Raw genomic sequence first — 23,527 nt, 5'->3', positions numbered from 1 at the left:
GTATCTAGGGAGATACAATCAAATCTTTGCAGGTGTCTTTGACAACTCTAGATTTGGGAAACTCGTTTTTACAGAATACATATTTTTTTTTTTAAATATAAGTGTGTGTGTTCACATGACGTATCTCACACAAGTTCTATGAACTGAATATAAGGAACAACACACAAATCTAATACACATACAACTCATATACATGCATTTGAGAAATCCAGTTTCATGAAGGAAGAAGATACAATCATATATATTTCTTTAAAATGAAAATAAAGTATTTGAAAATGGAAGATGTAAGAAAACTCACTTTCAATGACTTCCAGAATGATAGAGGGGATCTCTTGCTTGGGTGTGTAGGATGGAGTCCCACGTGGTACCCAACCCTACACACTAGCAAGGTGGAGAGAAAGAAGGTTGGCTATGGTGGGAGCCCCATAATTTTGGGAGAGAGAGAGAGGGGGAGAGAGCAGGGAGAGAGAAAGAAGAGGAGAGAATGACTTTCTCTCTCTTCTCAAAGGTTAAATATGATAGGGTTTTAAGTAGATGAATGAGATTAAAAGTTAGAAATGAATGGCTAGGATGTATGTCACACCCTTCTAGGTGATGACATACTTGTAATACTTTAGTTTTACTTTCCCAGCACCAATAGGCTTATTTCATTTGAATTCTCTAAAAAGTCTTTCAAGAATGTCATTAATTAAGGTCTATTATGCCCTCTTGCCTTTAAAAATTTTCAAAAAGTGTCCCATGGCTGGAACCAATCAGAATCATTTCTGAAAAAAGTCTTTCCTTAAATTACAAAATAGTCACCTCGTAGCTTGGTCAACTTGACCAGTTGGTCTCCAGGGTTATCCATATCCACATATGGTCGACCATGGGCTAGGTCAACCCCCCCCCCCCCCCTATTTGGTCTCAAACCTGACAAAAATTCAAATATAACCTGAATATTAAAATATGTAAGAACCACTATTTTTCTAAAGAATTTTAATTGATATATATTCCATTGTGGGGAAATTTCTTGTTTCGGCACGAGCATTGCTCGTAAATCTGGCATATATTGCTTTCTTAGGTTCTGAATCGCGTAGATTTGCTCTACGAGGTAATTTAGTGAAAACCATGATGAATCAATCCTCAATACTTGTAGATTAGATTTATATTATATTCATTTGGGTTTGCTCCAAATTTGGAGCCTAAACAAGAAAAATATCTCGTTATTTCATGTATTTTGGCGAAAAAGGGTATATCGGTAATTATGAGTCATATCGAGGACTAATTTCATTGGAACTGGGGAATTCAATATACATTATTATAATTTAGACTTTAATTCATGAAATGTAATTAAAAAACTTAGTTTTTAGATTAATTTAATCATGTCCATTTACATAACAATTGAATTGAGTTTTTATAAAGTGAATTGCAAAATCTATAAAACCTTGAAGTGGGTTTTCAAAAATATTTTAAATAAGGGTTGGTTTGGGCATTAGGGAAGGTGGTTGGCATGGGCCCCACCTCAGCCCATGATATTTAAAAAAAAAAAAACTCAAATACCTTTTTTAAAAAATCTCACCTTTTAAAGGTAGTTTTGAAAAGTTTGAAATAAAATTGAATGAGCCTGGTTGAACTTTTTTTTTTTTTTTGGGAATGGTAATTTTTAAAAGATAATTTTTCAATCAAAACAATGGAAAAATCGTCAACCAAAAGTAAATAACCGACTTTCCACCGAAGTGGCAAGTACGGGTTGAATCCACAGGGAACAGGAAATATTCAATTAATTCTAAGAAATTCAATTTATTAATTGTATAATTCTAGTCAACAAGTACAATTCTACCAAAATTATAAATTAAAAACTAAAATTAACTAGAAAAGCAATTGAAATCTTCTTCTGCTCGCCAAGGGCAATTCTGTCCTTTCACCAATTATCAATTTTTTCACGTTGGACAAGAATAGCCTTGAAATCTTTAATATGCTTTTCAACCTAAAACAAAGAAAATACAAAGTTAGTAAACAGTTATATCAAATTAATCTAAAAGTTAAAATAAACCTAATTCTAAAAAAATTGACTAACTTAAATCCTAATTAACACTAAAGATCAAATAAAATACCAAGAAAATTCTAAAAACTAATTAATCTAGGTCTAACTACATTAATGGGTGCAGATGCACTAATTAAAATGCAGAAAACACTGAAAATTAACCGAAAATGAATAAAATAATGAAATGACTATCTTACCCCTAACTAGTGCAAAAATGACTTTTGGCAGCTTTTTACAAATGGACTGTTTGACAGGGCAAACGAAGTCCAAAATTCCCGAAATTTCTTCTGTTCTGTAACTAACAGATTCAAGAATCTGACAATTTTTACGGATCAAATAAAATATCAAGATAATTCTAAAAAGTAATTAATCTAGGTCTAACTACGTTAATGGATGCAGATGCACTAATTAAAATACAGAAAACACTGAAAATTAACCGAAAATGAATAAAACAATGAAATGACTATCTTACCCCTAACTAGTGCAAAAATGACTTTTGATAGCTTTTCACAAACGGACTGTTTGACAAGGCAAATGAAGTCCAAAATTCCCGAAATTTCTTTTGTTCTGTAACTAACAGATTAAAAAATCTGGCAGTTTTTACGGATTTGAAAATTTTTTTCTGGAACTCCAGATATAAGCGTTTCAAAACCAGGAAAATTTTGGAAATTGTAGGATCCGAAATTGAGAAACCCGAAAAAGCTGTTTTCACAAAACGCTTAAAAATCAGACCAAATCAACTCGAAATGAGCTGAAATTTGGTCTGAAGACAGTGAACACGCCAATAAAGAGAATAGAACAAGAATTTTCAGAAAACTTGAAAATGTTGCACATAAAATGATGAATGCAAGGCAGGGAAAAAATCAGTTTTCAAATTCAGTGCACTATTCACTTTAGGAATACACTTTTGACACTATGAATTGCAATTAATCTAATTAACCTACCTAAGTAATGATTCAAATACTAACCTAAGATTAATACAAACTTAACTAAAAAAGATTAATACCCACTCTAAGCTAGGTTAATATGGCAAGTTAGAAGAGTAGGGGATTAATGCAAAAGAAAAACGATTTTGGCAATGGAGTGACTCACTATAAATGCTTTATGAAATCAAACAGGAAGCTTCAAAATAGAAAACCGTCCAGCAAGAAGGAGCATCCCACATGTTTTCAATTTAGCATTAAAAGCACTAGGCAATTTTTGAAAACATTACCCAAGACCTTAAACACGTTTTTGGTTATTTTAGAAAGAAAGGATAACATTTAAATCCAGTCCCAAAACCGTGTATAGATCTTTTAGACACACACTTGAACAAGGTCTGATTGACACGTTCTATCTGTAGAAGAAAAAATTTCAGACACACACCCTAAAATGCCAAGATCGGCTAGAAGGAATCTAGCCGATTTTTGGATTTATACTAGAACGACACTATAACCCAAACCCAACGACAAACCTGGATCAAAAATGGAATTTGAAACATGTTTTTCTGTTAAAATAACACAAAGAACCTAAAATTGAAAATCTTAAAATCGGCTAGAAAAGGGTCTACCCGATTTTCACTTTTTGATAAAACCGAATTGCAAATCACGAAGGAGATCTACTCTAGACTCAAACCGACATTTTAAAACAGAAAATAACAGAAAAATGACAGTGGTTTGCTGTCAAAGAACAAGAAAAATGCAGAGAATGGGTTGAGAGAAAGAGAATCGACTAGGTGGACTCGAATCTATCTAAATGAATGGTGAAAAGAGAAAGACCAACCTCCAGGGCGATTCGACGACTGTGGGGAAGGAAAGAGCGGAAGATGTCTTTGGAATTGTGTTCCGTCTTCTTCAAGGATTCTAGAATGTCACCATACAACTTCCTTTTACAGCTGCAACACGTTTGAAGTCCACCGAGGATGGAGAAGGAACCGATTCTCGATCGGGTGGCTTAGAAGATCAGATGGAGGTAGAGTCAATCCTTCTTGTTGGAGTGTCTCGCACTTCCACGCAAGAAAAGGTGTCTTCAACCTCTACTACAGCTGCAAAATACAGCAACTATGATGAATAAACAACAAGGATAAGAAGAAACATATGAAAGATATGACGAAGACACGAAAGAATGCTTGAATCTCAAGCAAAACCCAGGTCTTCAATGGAGGTGGCGTGGAATGAGTGGGGAAGATGGTGGCCAGAGCAAGAATCAAAAGAGAAGCGCAAATTCCAAAGCCAAAAACGTCTAGGGCTGAGTGAAAAAGAGATTTTATAATTTTGGCACTTTTCAGAAAAGGGTTTAAAATGAAAAATATTGCCTTGCGCCACTTTTAGAGGGGGCTTTCTGAAAATCTTTTTTAAATGCATATGGATTCACGTGTGGGTTGGATTTAGGCTTTTTAAACATTGATCCAAGGTCCAAAACAGCTTATTTGGGATGGATATGGATCTAATCCACCTCGAAATCCATGCCCAAACACTAAAATAGCCATAACTCTCTCAATTTAACTCCAATTTTTTTGAAATTCGAACCACAACCCCTTAATATCAAAATACATCAAATCATGGATTTTAAACCTTAAAATCACCACAAAATGCATGAATAAATAACTAACATGATGTGTATTTCATGCATCATCAGAGCCTTAAAAAGGCATTTTGAAAAGTTAGTGGGCTTAGCCCACGTTTTGAGGGGGTAGGCTGGGCGCCCCTTAGGGGGTAGACCCTACCATTTTCAAAAAGAAGAAGAAGAAAAGTAATGGTTTCAAAAACAAAAAATGAGAAATCGATTTTTTTTTAAAAGGGTTGACCTTGGCCTTGAGAGGTCAAGGCCAACCACTCCCCTTGAATCAAGGGGAGTGGTTGGGGCCACCCTTGACCCCTTTTTAGACCCATAGCCACTAGGGTGGGGCGTGGGAGAAGGAGACCACCCATCTCCTCTCCTTCACTCCCCACCACCCATCTACATCTCCTTCTTTTTAAGTGGAAGGAAGAGAGGAGAGAGAGGGTCAACACCCTCTCTCCCCCCCCCCCCCCCACCGTCTCTCACTTCCTCTTGGAAAGGCACATCAGCCCTCCCAGCTGAGCAGCCTGCATCAACCCCAACAACAAGGTGAGCCCTTCTCCATGTTTTTCCATTTTTGGTTAAAGCTTCCAAGTTTTTTTTTATTCTTTTTTTTATGCTTTTGGTTTGGGGCTTGGGCCCAGCCCACTCTCTTTTGCACACATGGTGCAATGGGTTCATGGGTGGGTCAAACCCACAAAGTGTTGGGGAAACCTTTGGTTTCCCCAATCTATGTTTGTTTCCAATGTTCACAAAAAAATAAATTTTAAATCTTTTTTTTGGTGGGTAACACCCCCTTCTTGAGGGTCTAGTGTTGCCGGACATGGCCCCTTCATGGCTAGCCCGGCTCTTGGGGGCCACGTTGGGCCCTATTTGGCTTGCTGCAAGCCCAACACAGGCCATAGACTGACCATGGGTCGGTCAGTTCGGGCCCAATGGCTGGACCGCTCCCCTCCCCTTGGTGTGTTAAGGGGTTTTGCTGCAGCAGCCAGCCACGTAGCTGCTGCAACCCTTCTTTTGTATTGTGGCCAGTTGGTCTGGGCCACGAGAGGACCCAGACCCATGGCTAGCACCCACCTGGGTGGGGTAGACCCCCTCCCCCTTTTAGGTGAAGCGGGTGGTTTGAACACCCGGGTTCAACTTGGCGCACCCACTTGGTGAGGCACCAGTCAACCAGTGACCTGGTCTGACCCAGGATCTTGGTCAGACCAGAGGGTATAGACCCATTTCTGTAGCCCCTTCCCCCTCCCCTTCGGCTTGGTGGTGTTGGGCAGCAATTTCGAATTGGGTGCTCAAGGGACCCGGTTTGGGTTTGGTTGGTTGGGTTGGGCGCACCAACCGGGTGGCACCCTGGGACCCCCTTTTTTAGCCTGGTCTGGACCCACAGTTGGGCCAAACCAGGAGACTACATACCCTTAGTCTGTAGCCCCCCCCTCCCCCTTTTAGGTGAAGCGGGTGCTTTGAACACCCGGGTTCAGCTTGGCACACCCACTTGGTGAGGCACCAGTCAACCAGTGACCTGGTTTGACCCAGGATCTTGGTCAGACCAGAGGGTACAGACCCACGTCTGTAGTCCCTTCCCCCTCCCCTTCGACTTGGTGGTGTTGGGCAGCACCTTCGAACTGGGTGCTCAAGGCACCCGGTTTGGGTTTGGTTGGTTGGGTTGGGCGCACCAACCGGGTGGCGCCCTGGGACCCCCTTTTTTAGCTTGGTCTCGACCCACAGTTGGGCCAAACCAGGAGACTACATACCCTTAGTCTGTAGCCGCCCCCCCCCCCCCCCCCCCCCCCCTTGGCACTGTACGGTCTGGACCTGTATGGTCCAGACCATACAATCTGGTCGGCATCACCCAATTGGGTGATGCCCTCAAATTTCTTGGGTGCCCTTGATGCAAGGGCGAGACCAGCTGCGCCCTGGTCTAAGTTAGACCAAAGGCACCTGTGGGGCACACTCTGGTGTGCCTCTGCCTCTCTTGGCTCCGCTAGACCGGGGCCTATATGGCCTGGGTCTAGCCAGGTGGCTTGTGACCCACCCCGGTTGGGGTGGGTGTGTTGGCCGCTCCCCCTTTGGGGGAGTTGGTTGGGCACGCCAACCTGGTCCAAACCTCTAGGGTTCAGACCAGGGTCGTGGTTAGGGCCAAGCCGAGGTCTGGTCATCGCCAGACCAGACCCCGCTTGGCGGGCCTTAGCGCAGCCCCTTGGGCATTTAGCCCAACCGAGCCATTCTGGGGCTCTGGGCCTAGCCGGGTGCTAGTGCACCAGCTGGGTTGTGGTTCTTGGCCTAGCGCTGCAACCGGCAGTAGTCGGGCTGCAAGTGGGGTGCCATATGGATGGGGCAGGGCCAGGTGCCTCAGTCTATAACAGGCCCCATCTGGGCCTTGCTCCTCACCCTCGACACCAAAGTGTGGTCCCGGGTGCTAAGGCACCCGATACCCCTTTTCCTATGGGCCGCTTGGGGGCTAGACTCCAGCTCTTTGTCCAAGCGGTTAGCAGACCCTGAATGACTTGGCAGGGTGCCTATTGAGTTCCCATGGGAATTCACCTGTGGCGGCAACTGCCCTTCCGTACCGTCAACCGACAAACGAAGTTTAGCCTTGAAGCAAAGTTTCCTTGCTTGCAAGCAACGTAGGTTGCAGCTTCAAGTTTCCGTTGCTCGTGCCCCGCTGCCCCATAGGGGTAGCAAGGTGGTTGAGCTCGCGACCAGTGTCGCGACACACGCTTGCGCGGGTTTGTCCGTTCAGCGGACTTTACAGGCTGATAGTCATGTCTGTACCCCGTTATGCGGGCAGAGCGTGGACGCGCTTTGGGAATTGGTAATGTGATTTATATTTGGATGGATTCTGGTTGAGTCTCGCTCTCGACACTCGTGAGTGTTGAACTGGTGACAGTCCTTTGTGGAAGCCTTCGCTACGCGAGATTCACCATGATACGCTAGTTGGAGCACGTGTATTTGGAAAATACGTAGTCCAGACTCTAGACGCTCCTCACATATACCATAACTATTGTATATGCATTTTAAGCCTTGTGCCACTCAGAATTATGGGTTATGCCACTTTACCTGCTTGTTGACGTATCGTTGCTCATAGCACAACACTTGTGCGAGATTATATCTTTCTGGTTTTTCCTGTTTCGTACGTACATGTTGGCACATCCTGACACGTATGTCACTAGCTCAGTTGTCGAGTGTCTTCTTGTTTGGGTCTTATTCGTATATCAATGGATATACGATGCACCAATGGCATGCTTTGCACTCGACGTGACATACATTTGAAAGAACTGAAAACAATGTAGGGTTCGACACTTCTGAACTGTTGAGGTTTTGAGACACGGTTGGAGTCTACGGGCAATGGCCCGGGTTCGTGAGAGTGTGCTCACGTATTTGTGTTACCCTAGGCATAAAATAAAAATGGTATATTATCGCCTTCTTAAGCGATGTGCTCGTGGTGGCCGTGTGAGGCTGAGCATGTGAATGGGCAGACCAAGTCCTTGTTTGCATACCCCACGGAGACCACAAGGCACAACTACCTTGAGAGGAGGTATGACTTGAAGTTTGAGCCTAAATAAGATAAACCTGTCGTGCCCCATTCACAATTTGGTCACCTAGGGAGAGGGTGAATGGTACAACCCCAAGTGACGTGTCGTTACTACGACCTGTTCTTTTGAGGAGTCGATGTGCCCTCTGACTTCCAGTCACTCAGAGTTAGGGAGGTCAAGGTTGCTCTCTATAGGGACCTTTGCTACTGCAGTAGTATGGATTGCAATCCTTTGCCCCTGTGAAAGGTTTCTCCTAGTCGCGTGCTGCCCGCAAGTGGTTTTCTCGGTCTGTAGCATCCCCGGTTACCACATTAGAAATTGAATAACAGACGTCAGGTGCATGTCTCATAGAACTCGAGGGTTTTCCTTCGCGTACCCGAAGGAGGTAAGAAGAAGAACATAAAGACTAACCAAACAGACTGACGTACTGTAGTTGTTACTCTAGCACAATTTATACTTTTGTTCAGTATCTACACTCTGTTGGTTAGTTCCTGTTCTGTTACTCTAGTTGTTCCACTATTACTTACTTTGTAGTTTTACAGTCTTGTGGCACGTGCACCTACCTGACACGCACTTGTACTTTTATTTAAATGTTTCTAACTGTTCCATCATGCTAGTTATAGCTTGGCACCTAGCACATTGTAGCATGTTGCTTACCTTCTGCTTTTCCATAAAAATGATATTGCATGGTGGTTTGTCTCACCAGCTCGCAAGAGTACTGACTCGGTTTTATGGGGATACACTTGACGAGTAGACACAGCGCGATACGACGGTATACAGAAGAAGCCTTAGGACTCACACTTTACAGCAGATCCTAACTTCTTCTGGTTTAGGGGTTTGAGGGGTTTTTCCTCTTTTTTTTGTGAGACTGTTCCTTTTTGTACTCAGTCTTCTTTTTGTATCATTGTAAATATTGTGGAAATGAGAAGTACTTTACTTGTCTTGTGGTTTGGTTTTCTCACTGTGACTCGCTCAGACTTGCGGCTTTTGCGTTACCCCTATTTTCCCTACTTTACTTCTGCTAGTTATTTTTCACTCTGTATATCCTTTCAAAAAAAATGCTCAAAAACCAAAGGTTTTTACATGGTTGGGGTTTGAGGCATCACAGCGATTGGAATCAGAGATGCAGTTTATGTGTGTGGGCCAAGACTTTTGTGTGCATAGTCAATCACACTGTAAGTATGTTCTGAATAATTGCTTTCATTGTCTCTTAATGATTTCTGTGGTATTTAGTTTTGCATGCTTAATTAGTTATTTAACTTCTTAGATGCCTGCTGATTCGAGGAATAAGCGAATGCTCAGGGCTCTTATCGACTTGATCTGAGGCACAAAGGCCCTCGGTCAAGCGGTTCAGCAGATTGTGTGGAGTGCTCGGATACTTGCACATCCGGCACCTTCTTGTGGGAGATGTGACCAGTATCACGCAGGACAGATTTGTCCTCGTGCTTTGAGCATATGCCCCTACTGTGGTTTCAGGGGGCATATTGAGATTGAGTGTCAGCATAAGTTGGGCGATGAACTCACGATGGGTAACGCTTCGACCGAAGAGAACGAGGCTTCTAAGGGCCGCCAGGCACAGTCAGCGGTTGACTCAGTGGGAGATGCACAGGTTTCACCAGGTTCTCCTGAGTACACGCCAACTTCCAACTCTCGATCAGTTTCTCCCGAGTACACGCCAGCTTCACCTCCGTGGTCTCAGGCAGTGAGTCTTTCTGAGTACACACCTTCTCCTTCTCGTCCGATGTAGAGACGATACAGGAATCAGAACACCTACCGCACCTACTACACTCATAGGCAGCAATGATCTTGGTTGTTCAGATATGGACATGTGTGGTTGGAACACTGAGTCAGTGTTCATTTGTTAGACTTATTTTTTTTTGCGTTGTCGTAGAGATTTACGTGTTGTGACTGTTATCATCGCAAAAAATTTTTTCCTCCCTTGCGAGAGAGAAACGAATTTGCGAGTCAAACTCGACCAAAGTTTTGAAAATTATTTTGAAAATTTACTCGCCTCCGTTTTGAAAATTTGCGAGAAAATTCCATGGAATAGGATCCGCCTGTCGGTACGAGGTTCAACCGTTCCTGGCGCCTTTACCAGGGGTAATTGAACCAAGGACCAATTATGTGCTTTAACTCGACTCAAATATCTAAATTATGCTCTATTTTTCCTAGAATGCACAAAGAATCAGGCTTGTGATATGAAATTTTTAAAAAAATGCAAGTTTGAGAAAATATGATGTTTGCTTTGGAAAATTGAAATATGCTTGAAAATTGATTGAAAAAGTACTTGAAAATTGAATTCCTGGGAAAATCAATGAATTTCATTGGAAATCAGAAATTGGATTGAAAATGAATTCTTAGGAAAATTTGAACTTTGGAAATTCGATTTTGAAATTTGGAATTGCTTTTCTGAGAAAATGGATTTGAGAATTCTAAGAAAATCTAAGAAATTTATTGGAAAATGACTTTTGAAATGAAAAATGGATTCTCAGGAAACTGAGTTCTCAAGAAAATAAGAAATCTGAGAAAATCGATCTTTTTGAAAACTTGAGACTTTGAAATTTGAGAATTTTAAAACATTGGAAAATCTTGGTTTGAACTTGGGAAATGCTTTGAAATCTCTTTTGAAAACTTAGGATTTTGAGAAAATTAGATCCTGAGAAAGACTAGGAAATTCTTGAGAAAACTGATTTTTTTTATTGAAATTGGAAAATGAATTTGAAAATAATGAAATTTGAATAATATGAATGAATGAATATGAATTTGAAAAGGGAATTTCATTGGGGAATTGAGAAATCCTTTTGAAGTTTTGAAAAATGCAGTGCATTTTTGAAGTTAGCCTAAGTGTGTAGGCTGAATGTGGCTGATATAAAGATCATAAATCTTGGTTTTCTTCGTATTCTGACTATGACCATAAATACGAATCCCACTGAGTTTATAAACTCCATAAAAGTTTGTGCACGTGCCATTCGTGTAAACCATAGTGAATTTGAAATAACTATACATGAATCATACATCACAAATTGAAATTTGCATAAATTAAACTATATGCAATGTAGTCCTATTCTAAGCAGAAAATGTAACTCTTATTCCAAATATTACATTGCTTTTTATATTTAATTGAATAAGATGAATAAATGAAATAACTAATCTTCTTCTTGAATGTTCCTGCAAAGCTAGAAAACAAGGTTAGCACAAAAATGTAGGTTTTTCTGAATTTATCCGAAAATATGGGAAATTATCGGATATTATTCAGATATAAACCCAAATTCATACCCCCTTTGATATAAACATGATAAATAATGAATAAATTTCGAAAATAAACTTGAAAATTCGAAATTAGGGTCAAAATGACCAAAATACCCCTGATGATCTTGAAATCAGGGTTTTCTGAAAGAATTTTTGTAAATTTTAGAATTTTGAAAATCAAATGAAATAAATCAAACATAATATGATAAAATATGATGATATGCATGAAATTTTGGATAATTAGAAATTTAAATTTCGAAATTTAGGTCAAAATGACCAAAATACCCCCGATAACAAGACTATGGCCTTGAAACCAGGGTTTTCTGAAATAAATTTTGCAAAATTGAAAAATATGAAATGCAAAGGAGATTTAAATTCACCCTAATATGATTCTACATGCTTATGTGCATGATAAAAACCCTCACATGGCGAAAATATCATAAAATATCGAATTTAACCTGATTTTCGCTACTGAATTTAAAGATAAACTAACACATAGAGCAAATGAACTTGGAATTAAACCAATTTTATCATGGACACCTAAAGTAACTCTAGAAACATAATGGAGCTCGAAAATCTATTTTTTTTGTATTTTTAAATATGGAAATTCAAATAAAAACCCTAAATTTTGTGATTTTTGCCTAAAATGTTGATTCTAAAGGGGATTTAGGATATCAAATTTCCATAAAAATTCCCCAAATTTTATGGGGTGACAGAGGACAGTAAGGCAAGGATTTTTGCATTTTACACTTTCTGGTTTTGACCTATGGTCGGAGCTGTTCCACTCCGGCAAGTTGGATCGGAATCCGGCGACTCTAGGATTTAGGGGAAACAGATAGGTTTCAGTAGAAAACATGGGAAAAATGGAATACGGATGGGAAAAAAGCTGAAATTGTGGTAAAATGTCCCTGACAAATAGAGTAAGATTTGATCTTTTGACACCATTGGAATTCAGGTTATGGTTTGGAAAAAGCCATACTGTTATCAGAGACCTAAATCTCTGAGATTTCTGGACATTGGAATCTGTTAGACAGAAAGGAAAAATCCAAGAAAAATAATGAAACAGATTCAAAAATTCCCAAATTTTGGGAAATGACATGAAATTATTTTATAAACAACTTTCATGTTGAAAGTTTTTTCATACGGGTTACATATTGGATGGACTCGGTGCATTAGGGTCTGTCTACACCCTGACAAAAGAAAATCGATATTTTCCCAAGGGTCTGAGAAATCCGATTTTTTACAGAGATCAAAATTAATTGAAAAAAACTCAAAATTTACAGATCACTAGTAGATTTAATTATAAATCTACTGTGATTTTTGGAGGATGATCCGAATCTTCCACAAGGGTGGTGCCGGAGGTTTTTGTCTGCTAAAGCGCAAACTGGAAGTTCCAGAAATGCAGAATCCCGGTTTAGGATTTGATTTATTTGAGAAGGTTTTCAAATCCAAATCATACTGGGTTTTTTTAAAGGTATCAACAACAACCATGTAAATCCATGATAAAATTTTCAAAATTTATCATAAAGAATTCCTATGTAAAATAATGGATATACGGATAGAATACTAACTTAACTTTAATGAAATCAGAATAACACCTAAGCAAAACATAAATCTAACTAGCATGATGTTTAAAGTATGTAACTAATCATGGAAAATAACGAAAATAAAACAAAAAGTAAGCAGGGGATATGAACCATTTTTTTATGTTGGCCGTAGAGATGAGGGATTCCATCCATAGAACGGATGGATCATATCATCCGGTAGCACTTTTATTGAAATATCATATATTTAAACAAATAAATATTGATGAAATGGGAGTCATACCTTGGATTCCACCTTGTAACGGATAGATTGACTGCAGCCTTGAACCTTGCTGGAAGAAAGTATTTTTGAGATGGGTTGTAGCAAATGGAGGGTGCTGTTGGTGCTTTGAAGGAGGAGCTGGATGCTTGCTTGAGTTGAAGGTAGGTTGCACCTTGTAGACGTTTCAATGGAGCTAGAACCGGGGTTGAATAATGGTGGTGGCCGGGGTCGTGGCTGCTGCAACCGGATGGAGCTACTTCATAGTTGGAGCCGAAGGGATGGCAGCCATGGCTGAATGGAATGCAAGAGAGAGAGAGAGAGAGAGAGAGAGAGAGAGAGAGAGAGAGAGAGATTAGAAGAGGTGAGTGAGAAAAGAGGCAGCCGTATGAGTCCTTTCCTCTTTTTTTTTTTTTGGTTTTAAACTTAGGTCTTTAATGAGAGAGGACTTAGGGTTTTAGAGGGGATAATGAAAGAGAGGGGAATGAGTTTAGGTGAATGGCTGGAGAAGAGGGAAAAGAAGGGAGGAAGGAAGGGAAGAAGGAAAGAAGGAAAAGGAAAAAAGAAAGAAAGAAGAAAAAGAAAAGGAAAGAAAGGAAGAAGAAAGGGAAAGAGAAAGGGAAAAAGAAAAAGGAAAGGAAGGAAAGGAGAGATGGCTGGAGGCTTGGGTGACCACCTTGTGGGTCCCACCTCTCTAAAATGCAAAATAAATAAATAAAATAAAATAAATGAAGAAATAAAAGAAAATTGAAAGGAATAAAAGAATATATTTTTTTTTAATAAAACAGAAATGTAAATGAGTGAGCCATCTCAGAGCGGGTCCAAATTCCTATTTTGAAATTCATTTTGATGATTAGAGGGGTAAAATAGTCTTTTCAAAAAAAATTCAGACGAAACGAACTATTTTTGGCTGTTTTTTAAACGAGCTCGGATTTTGAAGTTCAATACTCCGTTGCGAAGCAAATCCAGTGTAGAATTTGAAAATTTGATTTTAAAAGAAATCCAGATTGTTTTTCTCGAGAAAATATTTCCAAACAAAATGAGCTATTTTTGGCAGTTTTTGAAACGAGCTCGGATTTTGAAGTTCAATAGCTCATTGCGAAGCAAATCCAGTGTAGAATTTGAAAATTTGATTTTAAAAGAAATCCAGATTGTTTTTCTCGAGAAAATATTTCCAAATTTAGACTCACGGGGTGAAAATGTCAATTTTGGAAACCCGAGGTTTGAAATTGATTTCTGAAAACTTTTAAAACTCAATTTGGATTGAAATTTATAAAACTGGAGTTCTGGACTTGGAAAATGGAATGAAATGTGATGAAATGCTGAGAAATGATATGAAATGTTGAGAAATGACATGCGAAATGCAGACCCTGAATGAAGAATTTTAGATGTTAGACCCCGATTGACACTTGTACCAGTTCAAAAAGCATTAAAATTGATAAAATTTGCAAAATAACTCAAGAAATGGTTTTTGGGACTCTATTGGATCAGAGTGACACTGAAAATTGTGGTTCGAGCTGGATTGAACTGAGATGAGCTAGATTGAGTTGAGTTTTAGGGTTTCAGAACTCAAATGAACTGACCAGACACTGACTCAACTGACCTTTTCGATTGAATTTTCAAGAAAAGCTGCCATTTTTAGAGAAATGGTACAGAATGGTCATTGGAGTGAAGTGAATTACGGACTTGAGCCGGCTTTGAACTAAAAAAAAAAGGTCAATAATACTTACATGAACTAAAATCGAAGCTCGAACACTAGCTCAATTGACTGAACTCAGCTCAATTTCAGCTGAAAGAGCTGAAATGGACTAAAATGGGCTCTTGGACACTTGGAAATCATTTTGAACTGAAACTGGAGCACTCGAACTCGTGGTGAGCTCAAGTTAGACTCTGGGGAGTATGATTGACTATGAATGACTGACTTGGAGACAATTGGCTTAGATTTGAGTGAGAAACAAGCTCATTTCTGAAGAAATGATCCCATTTTGGCAGGAATGGTCAGAAATGGAAATAGTTTGTTCATTGTGAGCTCAGATGAGCTTGAAATGACTGATATTCTAAATGTTCTGAACTGACCAATGAGCTTGGTTGACTCCGACTAACTGGGGGTAAAATGATAATTTTCCTAATGAAAGTTGGTAAAATGGTGATTTTTTGAAACTGACTCGGGGTTTTACTCCTACACTAACCTAACAGGGTTGGCACTGCACGAGGAGGGTTGTTTGAGAATGAATGTGGAAAATTTGGAGTGTTTACAGATGCCCCTCTTTGCTACTAAGCCGTCTTGAGGACGAGCTTAGTGGCAAATAAAAACACACCAAATTTGGGCTATAAAAATGCCCCAGTTAGAAGGATCTGACTGGATATGAAAATATTAGCCCTGATGAAAATGGTAGATATGAAATGGAGAATAGAGAGGAAAAATTTACTTCAAAAGAAGTAAGATTCAGGTTTTTGCCCTTAACCTGGATGGGACAGAAAATTCCTCGTGTAGAAACGAAGCTCAGGTTTAACCCTTAACTTGACCGGGGAATGAAATACCTCATCAAAGGAGGCTCAGGTTTGTACCCTTATCCTGATTGGGAGGAAAATGAAATACCTCATCAAAGGAGGCTCAGGTTTGTACCCTTATCCTGATTGGGCAAAAAATGAAATACCTCATCAAAGGAGGCTCAGGTTTGTACCCTTATCCTGATTGGGCGGAAAATAAAATACCTCATCAAAGGAGGCTCAGGTTTGTACCCTTATCCTGATTGGGCAGAAAATGAAATACCTCATCAAAGGAGGCTCAGGTTTGTACCCTTAACCTGATTGGGAAACAAAATACCTCATCAAAATGAGGCTCAGGTTTAACCCTTAACCTGACCGGGAAACGAAATACCTCATCAAAATGAGGCTCAGGTTTAACCCTTAACCTGACCGGGAAATGAAAATGGTAAGTTGGATGGTGAATAAGACAATTTTCTTGAAGAGGAATAAGGTGACTCTTTCAACAACACGAAAGATGAATTCTTTTGACAACGCGAAAGATAACAAGGCGATCCAAAGGAACAAGGTGATTCTTTCAACAACGCGAAAGATGACAAGGCGATCCAAAGGAGCAAGGCGATTCTTTTGACAACGCAAAAGATGAATTCTTTCGACAACGCGAAAGATGGGAAAGGCGATCCAAAGGAACAAGGCGATTCTTTCAACAACGCGAAAGATGACAAGGCGATCCAAAGGAGCAAGGCGAATCTTTTGACAACGCAAAAGATGAATTCTTTCGACAACGCGAAAGATGGGAAAGGCGATCCAAAGGAACAAGGCGATTCTTTCAACAACGCGAAAGAAGACAAGGCAATCCAAAGGAGCAAGGCGATTCTTTTGACAACGCAAAAGATGAATTCTTTCAACAACGTGAAAGATAACAAAGGCGATCCAAAGGAACAAGGCGATTCTTTCAACAACGCGAAAGACGACAAGGCGATCCAAAGGAGCAAGGCGATTCTTTTGACAACGCAAAAGATGAATTCTTTCAACAACGCGAAAGATAACAAAGGCGATCCAAAGGAACAAGGCGATTCTTTCAACAACGCGAAAGACGACAAGGCAATCCAAAGGAGCAAGGCGATTCTTTTGACAACGCAAAAGATGAATTCTTTCGACAACGCGAAAGATGGTAAAGGTTACTCTCTCAAGGAGGTAAAAGGTGATATCAGGATGTGTCAAGATGGACATCGAGCTCTTCACTTCATGTCAAGATAGTAAGAAAATATTGCCAAAATGTTAAAAATTGTTTGTTGATTCAAAATGCTTGAAATTGATGTATATTGGTATGAAAATCTTTCCTCTTTTCTACCTGAAGTATTACCTCCGACTGGGCTTAACTCCGTAGAATCAAGATTCGAATTCAAATTGCTTGCAATTGGCTTTCTTTCAAGGAAGCTATCAATTTCCTTGATATGAGCAGAAAAGAGAGAATTCTTGATATTGTGAGAGCAATTGGTGAAAGAATATTGATGATAGAATTTCACACAATTTAAAGAGGATTCTTTGGCAAATTTGGCGGTCTGATATCCTGAGATTCTTTCCTCATGATGATCTTTTTGCCCACTTTTTCTTTTCTTTTCTTGGCAGAATTGGGGCTCTCTTGGGTTTTTGGGGATTACATCATCCTTTATTTTGGAGATGTTCTGACTTTTCTCTCTCTCTTTTTTTTTTGGAAGGGTACGTCACAAACTCCTTTATCTCAGAGATGCTCCGATCCTTCTTTTCTCTCAGGGATTATATTGACGGTTATTGGCTCTTTGGTTGGAAATCTCTTGATGATAGCAGAAATTAAATATCCTTTAGGGTTTGTCGGGAGGCCCATCGCAGTCGCCTTCATCTTGACGGTGCTCTGAACTTTCCCTGGAAGGATCCGTCACAAACTCCTTCATCTTGGAGATGATCCAAATCTTCTTTGGCCCCGGGGGTCTACTCGCCTAATTCTCCTTCATCTTGACGACAGTTGAGAGATCCCTTTTGCAGATATTTAATTGCAGCTTTAGGTGACTGAGGAGATATAGGGATTGAATGGATTTTTCTGTATCACCCAGGATATTTCGACTGCTTTATTTTCCAAGAATGATCTTTAAAAATGTGCCATTGACTGTGATCAATACCGATCACTTATGGCTTTGCAACAACATTGAATTTCCTTTTGCTGGCCATATCGAGGATTTATTCTTCATCCTTTTGGTTGGTCAATAGAAAGAATTTGAATTTTGAATCCTTTTTCACAAAAGCTTTCACCTTTCGAAAATAATATTGAAGGTATTCTGAGGTAATGTTTTTGTGCAATAAAAATTTTGAAATCAACAAATATTTAATGGCAAATTGGCAAAATGTTCTTGAAATCCTTGGTGAAAGAAATTGCTTGAGGTCTAATTGACACATCCATGACCAAATTGAGTCCTGAAAAGACTCAGTGAAAGATCAACTTGAAAGTTGGGTTTTGTTTTGACTTACCAGCTCGAAAGCAGGATTTATTGACCGACCGACTCGAAAGCAGGATTTGTTGACCGACCAGCTAGAAAGCAGGATTTGTTGACCGACCAGCTCGAAAACAGGATTTGCAGGATTTGTTGACCGACCAGCTAGAAAGCAGGATTTGTTGACCGACCAGCTCGAAAGCAGGATTTGTTGACCGACCAGCTCGAAAGCAGGATTTGTTGACCGACCAGCTAGAAAGCAGGATTTGTTGATCGACCAGCTCGAAAGCAGGATTTGTTGACCGACCAGCTCGAAAGCAGGATTTGTTGACCGACCAGCTCAAAAGCAGGATTTTGTTGATCGACCAGCTCGAAAGCAGGATTTGTTGACCGACCAGCTAGAAAGCAGGATTTGTTGACCGACCAGCTCGAAAGCAGGATTTGTTGACCGATCAGCTCAAAAGCAGGATTTTGTTGATTTAAAAATGATTGACATTAATGAAATTGTAACCCGAAGGCTTGGAAAGTGATAGATATTGACAAAGTTGTAAACCGAAGGCAGGAGAATGATTGATGTTGGTAAGATCGTAACCCGAAGGCTTGAATTGAGAATCTGATAGAGTGGATGGCCCAGAGGCCTGATTGATCAAATTGGTTGACCCGAAGGTAAAGATTTGAGAATTACATGACCCGAAGGTCGAAATTGGGAGTCGAATGACACAAAAGGTCGAAATGGGAAATCAAAGGTTGAGATTGAAGGATTGAATAACCCGAAGGTCGAAATTGAGGATTTGAATGACCCGAAGGTCAAAATTAGAAATTGAGTGACCCGAAGGTTGAAATAGAGAATTGGGTGACCCGGATGTCAAAATTGGAAATTGGAAATTGGAAATTGGAAATTGGAAATTGGAAATTGGAAATTGGAAATTGGAAATTGGAAATTGGAAATTGGAAATTGGAAATTGATTGACCCGAAAGTCGAAATTGGAAATTTGGAATTTGAAACTTGGAAATTGGGAAATTGATTGACCCGAAGGTCAAAATTAGAAATTTGGAAATTGATTGACCTGAAGGTCAAAATTGGAAATTTGGAAATTGATTGACCCGAAGGTCAAAATTGGAAATTTGGAAATTGGGTGGCCCGAGGGCCGAAATTAGAATTTGGAACTTTGAAATTTGATATTTGAAATTGGATTTAGAAGAAGATTCGAGTCAGAACTCTAATCTTCTAGACCAATTCTAGGACATTTGAATTGGATTTGGAAGAAGATTCGAGTCAGAACTCTAATCTTCTAGACCAATTCAGAAGGGAAAGAAATTCGAGTTGAAACTCAAGTCCCAGAGGAAAGAAAATTCGAGTCGGAACTCGAATCCCGCAAGAAGACTAGATCAGCATGGATTAGGTTTGAAAACATTAACCAGTAAAACCAGATTTAGAAAGTTTGACCAATAAATATTGGATTTTGAAAGATGTACCAGTGTGAATACTCGATTTTGGAAATGAACCAGTATAAGTACTGGATTTTGAAAATAGATCAGTACGAATACTGTTTTTGGAAGAATTATCAGCACAAACACTGGATTTTGAAGATTTACCAGCACAAACACTGGATTTAGAAAATTTTACCAACACGAACACTGACTTTTGAAAATATACCCAACTGATTCTGATGAGAGATTTTTAATCTTCATCCTCACGATGACTTAGACAACTGTCAGGGTCTCAGGATTTATCCCTTATCCTGATTCGATTCGTCGCTTCCAGAGTTGCCAGAATTTGCAGCGATTCAGAAACAAGATGAACCATCAACCCTAGTCCAGGATCCGACTGAGGACATCAATATTGGTTCAGAAGATAGTCTGAAAATTCTCAAGATCGGCACCAGCCTAAGTACAGATGAGAAGGAAAAGCTCATTGACTTTCTCAAGCAGCACCAAGAAGTATTCGCATGGACTTATGAAGATATGCCCGGTTTAGATCCTAAATGGGTGGAACATCGACTCGTTCTGAAGCCTGATGCAAAACCTGTTAAACAGAAGTTAAGGAAAATGGATCCTCGAATCGAGCAACAGGTCAAGGAAGGACTTGTGGAATTGCTTAAAGCAGGATTCATTCGAGCAATAGATTATCCGGACTGGTTGGCGAATATCGTTGCAGTTTCCAAGAAAAATGGCAAAGTGCGAATTTGTATCGACTTTCGCGATCTCAATAAAGCTACTCCGAAGGATGACTATCCCCTCCCAAATATTGACCTCCTAGTTGATAGCACGGCTGGGCATGCCATGTTTTCCTTCATGGACGGATACTCCGGATATAATCAGATCAAGTTAGTCGCTCGTGACCAATCCAAAACATCCTTCACTACGCCATGGGGCACTTTCTGTTATACAGTCATGCCGTTTGGGCTAAAAAATGTTGGGGCAACCTATCAGCGTGCAATGGCTGCCATTTTCCATGATCAGATGCAGAAGACCATGGATGCATACGTTGATGACATATTGGTCAAATCCAAGGAGGAAGAAGACCATATTGATGCCTTAAGTCAAGTCTTCAAGTGGCTTATTCTTTATAAGCTAAGACTCAACCCTCAGAAGTGTGTCTTCGGAGTTGAATCAGGCAAATTGCTAGGCTTCTTGGTCAGCAAAAAGGGGATAGAAATGGATCCCGCTAAAGCAAAGGCCATCATTGACATGCCACCTCCAACTACTCTTAAGGAATTGCGTAATTTTCAGGGACGTATGCAATCAATTCGGAGATTCATATCCAACCTTGCCATGAGATGTGAACCTTTCAATCATCTACTCAGAAAAGGAGTGAAATTTGAATGGGGACCAGAGTGTCAGCAATCGTTTGAGCGTATCAAGAAATATCTTCTTAATCCGCCCGTTCTAAAGTGATGTCTTCTTTTAAGTCGTCGTAATTTTGAAAAGATTTTTAAGTGTAAAACATGTGAAAACCAGACATCAAATAATAAAAACCGGTTCTCACTAGTAGATGAGACCGGGTCGAACTCAGAGAACAGGAATCTTTCGTATTCAAGTACACAAATCTAAACTAATCTTTATTGCCAAATTATTTGAAATGTAAAAATGTAAAAATTTAAAATCAACTAACTATTACAACAAATGAATACCCTTCGCAGAGGGCGTAAAGTGCAATATTTACAAACCCAATTAAATGCCTAACTTCTAAAATAAAAGAAAAGAAAAGAAATCTTCTATCTTTGTGTGCTTCGTGTCATAGGTGCACTTCAGCTTCACTCCTTTGCGATCCTGCACAAGTCCAACGAAACACAAGCAGTACACAATACAAGAATAAAACTAGAATGATGCTATCTAAAATGCACGAAATGAATGTTGAAAATTATATTGATATAAGCAATGATAATACTACACGAATGTAAGTATAACTAGGCATGCATTGTTTACTAAATGAAAATTTTATGCTAAATTGAACATATACTAATGAAATCAAATACTCTTAACCTAAATGCTAAACACTAATGTAATTGGTTGAAAACTAAACACTAACAAATCATTTTAACAATTAATCAATTCAATTAACAAAGCAATTACTAGAAATTAACTAATAGCTAAGCAGAAAAATCAGTATATGATACCCGAACACCAAAATGGATTTCCATTACATTACAATCCATGTCCAGCAACGCAATCCAGAGATCAGCAGTCAAACAATGGATTTTCATTACAGCAACACAAACAAATGGATTCTGATCAATCAAACAAAGAACACTAGGAAATCCAGCAACGCAAATTGGATTTTCATTACAGCAAGAATAGATTTCCACGGCATTACAAATGGATTCTGATCAGTCTTGCTTCACGGTGAATAGTTTCCACCAGAGATCAGATAATCTATTGCCGGAAAAAAAAAAAACAGAGATGCCGGAAAAAGAAGACACGATGATCAACAATTAGAAACAAACATATCGATTTGCATTTTAATCACTTGGAAATATCTCAATCCGGTTTCTTCAGTTGATCAAACAAGGTTCACTCATACTGGAATTTCTTAAACATCATTCAGTTGATCAATCCAGATTTTGATTATCAAAGATTTACTTACCGAAAAACGATAGCCGCACGGTGATCAGAATTTAGTAATTCTGATTACAATATTTCTATCGGATTCAGATATCCGATTGATTTTTCACAATTAATCACTGAAAATTCAATTAATAGACACTTCATGGAACTCAGCCAGATCAGTCATCAACAATTGCAGATCAGCACAAGCATTCCAGCAACATACTTGTCCATCGCCGGAGTTCTTTACAGAAACTTTTTTTTCTTTTTATGTTTCTTGTTTTTTTTTTTTTTTAATTTTTTTTTTTCATTTTGAAATTCAAACATTATGATTCAGAAAGAATTAAACCAAAGAAGAAGAAGAAGAAGTAAGAAGAAGAAGAAGGAGTAGATGACTTATCGGGAATTGAAGGAAGAGGCGGCTTCCACCTCATGCGCCGCCATCGATTGAAGAATTCCTTGCCACCGGATGATGAAGATCAGCTGCTGGAAGAAGAAGAAGAAGAAGAAATCCGGTAACTGGGAAAGGATAGCAAAGGGCGAAAATCAGAGAGGGAGGGAAAGAAATTTTGGCGCACAAAAATGAAAAAGCCCCCTGGATTCTATTTTACGCCCTTTTTATAAGGGTTCAAACCGGTTGGAACCGGTTTGTAACAACAACTGTTTATTTTCAAAACTTCCAAACCGGTTCCAGCCGGTTTGGTTTTCAATTTCATCTTTTTAGAAATACAAACCGGTTCCAACCGGTTTGTATTATTATTTATATTTTTTTTTTTTAATTTCAAAAATTACAAACCACAAAATGGTTTGTTTTTATTATTATTTTTATTTTTATTCTTTACAAAAGTAAAGAAAACCGTATGAATCGGTTAATTATGAAAATTTTCAAAAACAAAACTATTTATAAAAGAAACTTCAAAAACTAATCTACTATATATTTTTTTCTTTTCTAAAAAAAACAAACACTTAAAATGAATATAAAACTATTTTTCTCCAATTTTTTTATTTTTTTTCTTTTTACTAAAAACTAAAACCAACTGCAAAAACTAAAATAGGCATGAGAATGTAAAATACAACTATTTTTCATGCATTTTCTAATTTTAAATCATTTTAGCACATTTACTCAAAAACTAACATAAAATTGGGTTTTTGAAACATTATTTCATAAAATCATGCATATTTAAATGTTAATAAACCCTGAATTATATGCATGATCAAATACCCCCATGCTTATGTTTTGCTAGTCCTCGAGCAAACTAGAAAAATGCAAGAAATCAAACTATCACCTAACTCACTTTCGTAGGAATCACGGTAGCATTTAGCTTATGCAACACGCCCTTTCAACCCCTGGGTTACCCCAGTGGACGAGTAAGGTCTCG

Source organism: Nuphar pumila, chromosome 17 (assembly GCF_984573655.1).
Source record: "Nuphar pumila chromosome 17, dmNupPumi1.hap1.1, whole genome shotgun sequence".
NCBI lineage: Eukaryota > Viridiplantae > Streptophyta > Magnoliopsida > Nymphaeales > Nymphaeaceae > Nuphar > Nuphar pumila.
The sequence above is the reverse complement of the archived record's forward strand: the minus strand, read 5'-3'. Positions refer to the sequence as shown.